Source organism: Camellia sinensis, chromosome 6 (assembly GCF_055761805.1).
Source record: "Camellia sinensis isolate YWXY chromosome 6, ASM5576180v1, whole genome shotgun sequence".
Lineage (NCBI taxonomy): Eukaryota > Viridiplantae > Streptophyta > Magnoliopsida > Ericales > Theaceae > Camellia > Camellia sinensis.
In genome coordinates this window covers 162,698,783-162,701,593 of record NC_138966.1, presented here as the reverse complement: position 1 = coordinate 162,701,593, position 2,811 = coordinate 162,698,783, and the positions used below count along the sequence as shown (strand labels likewise).

Here is a 2,811-nt window from a genome sequence, read left to right as displayed (position 1 = left end):
AGACAACAACAAACCAATATATATATATATAAAGGAGGCATTTAAGAGATATGCAATTTAACCATGTCCTAGTGCCCTTGAGCAAGAGAATTAGATGAATACAACACTCAACACATCCCCACACCCAATAACCATATCCGAATTCATGTAACAGTGATTGAATCCCTACCTATTCCTCTCCTTGGCAATTACAAATGTAGCATATGGCTAATCTGAGGTTTCTGGGCACTTATTTTTAAAACAATCTTTCCATGTAAATGTTTCACATGCTTTAAAAAGCCTCACTGCAGTTAACATATTAATCAATGCAGGAATCAAATGATTCCAACACTCATTAAGTAAACTAAAAATTATTTATCAATAACCCATTGAATCCTCCAAAATACACCAAACACTAGATATCAGGACAAAACTAAAGACTTAAACATGCAGACAACCTCCAAGTGATACAAAATATTCTATCAAGGAACAACAATAAATAATTATATTAACATCAAATTTTCCACTGTGTTCCGTTTCTCATTGAGCTCCTGCTGTTTCTGGACATTATCTTCAGTAAATTTCATCAAACGATCCATGCCTACCCATTCATCCCAACTGTTCAAGAAAATTTCTACAAAGTTAAACTTCACCAAGTTGGCCAATATAGCATGCTAAAATTGAGAAATACCCCTTCTTCTCCGTTGAAACTCCAAAAGCAAACCTCCCACCCTCCCTCTTCTAATAGAACTGTATACGTATTCAAATATAGAAACATTCAGAAGTTCAAGAAAAAATAAAACCAGAGTTCCAATTAACAAAAACAACATATGCATAAGTACAACTACTGAAAATTACTATGAAATTAGGTACTATAATGTAGAGGATGTACTCACTTTTTGTTTACAGAATGCCTACAAGATAATGAACGAAGTATCTCCATTCCTTCATTCGAAATTCAACTTTTTGCACCTTGCAAATAAAAAACCACACATGATATATAACTTAGGCCTTAAGCTCAGAGAGCATTTAATCTAAAAAATAACAGAATATGTTAGTCTAGCAGAAACAAGTGTGTGAAGAGCATCTCTCTCACCAGCAACCAAAAAAAAAAAAATTAATGCAGTCTGGCATTGATATTTGAGAATGATGCAGTAACAAGAAAATCTTCCAGAGGAGTCTCTATCATGAAAAGGTAAAATTTGCAGTAATGGATGGTGTTTTTTTTTTTTTTAAAAAAAAAAAAAGGCTTCCTCATAGCCATTATTCCATTATAAAATGTTCCATTGAAAACCAAATAAGCAATGCAATACACCTGTGACAATAGAAGTAAACAGAGAGCAGAAAATATGAGGAAGCCTATCTTCTTATACTTTAACTACCTTCTTTCCAATCTGAAAAAAAAAAAAAAAAAAACTAACTTCTTTCATAATTCATAATTCAAACACAACCTCCTCTATCCCCTTCTACAGCCATTAGGATGAAACTAAAGTTGAAATTTAGTAGAAGATAGAAGCTACAAATTTGTGGTAAAGCTTGCTCTGTGACAATTACTAGGCACATACATAAGCATACAAATTCAAGTTTTTAAACTCCCAAATTTTCCAAATTATCAACACTTAATCTTGAATTTTCCAGTTCTTTCATCACAACTCTCTCACATATCAAACGGGAATTAAGGGTTCACTGGAATAGACTTATTAACAAGAAGAAAGAACTAACCCAACTTAGTTTTGTAGATAAAAGCTTCTCTCTGCTTCTGACCCACCATCAGATCCCACTTCGCTGCCTCAAAATTACATTTCATCTCTTCGCCTGTAAAATCCCTATTCATCTTTATAAAAAGAAATAAAAAATTAAAACTAAATCAAAAATCAAAGAAACCCTAAAATAACAAAAACCCAACATTAAAAATTCGAAGATATTGAGGGGTTACCAGAGAGATTTGGTCTTGCAATTGATTGACATCAAAGACCCACCGACCGTACTGCAATTTAATTTGATCTTCGAGAAATTGTCTCTCTTTTGCGAGAGACTCAATCTGTATTTGTTGTCTTCGTAACAAGTGTGTGAGAGCGTTGAAAACTTTCTGCCGTTGTCAACGATCGGAAGAGACATTGGAGCGCCAAAAAATTTTACCACCAAAAACCGAATTCAGGAGGCAAAAATAAATAAAAAAATGAAAGGCTCATAAACAGTACCTCGCTTGTCCTGGCGAGGTACTGTAGCTCACCACCATTGTAGCGATCCTTGAGCGAGTCTGCTGGAGCAATGTTTTACCTTTCCAAGCTCGCTTCTATGGCTAAAAGGAAAGAGTAGCCACGCTGCTGGAGATGCTCTAACAATTCCTAGCTTGAAGAATGGCCAGCCAAGCATTTTTAGGTTGGACTAGTCACAAATTTAAGCATGATCTCAATTTCGGGCTTGAACTTGCCTAGCTAGGTATCGAGCTCTCTCTCTTATTGAGATTCAAAAGGTGGTTACTTGTCTTATTGTTCTTTCTAGTGGCAGTTGGGATTATAATATGTATTAAGAAAAATGTTTAAGGGTCACAATTTTTGTTGTTCAAAATTTTCAATACGACGTCGTTTTAAAACGATGTCGTTTTGTACTCAAAACGACATTGTTTTGACAATTTTGAGCCACAAAAATTGTGGCCCTCAACCATTGCTGATGTATTAACTTCTGCATGTATGTAGATAAATGCGTTTGTTCAAAAAATTGTCTTTTTTTTTTTTTTTTGGATCAGAGTGTCTTAGGTTGCATTTGGTAGAACTTTCTAAATATAATTTGAGAGAAAGAGTTCTATTTTGAGTTTATGAGTTTTGGAAT

At 34.3% G+C, this 2,811-nt stretch overlaps 1 long non-coding RNA gene across 2 annotated transcripts; it reads right to left on the bottom strand.

Annotated features, from left to right (window-relative positions):
- Positions 1-339: 339 nt before the first annotated feature.
- LOC145793005 (uncharacterized) lies at positions 340-2,332 on the bottom strand. Of its 2 annotated transcripts, none has more exons than XR_014333427.1 (5): positions 2,181-2,332; positions 1,916-2,068; positions 1,702-1,813; positions 876-951; positions 340-597 (listed from the first exon to the last, which is right to left on the bottom strand). It is a non-coding gene; the product is annotated as an uncharacterized LOC145793005 (long non-coding RNA). The 2 variants fall into 2 exon arrangements; XR_014333426.1 differs by having other exon boundaries at positions 340-729; positions 2,181-2,323.
- Positions 2,333-2,811: the final 479 nt, after the last annotated feature.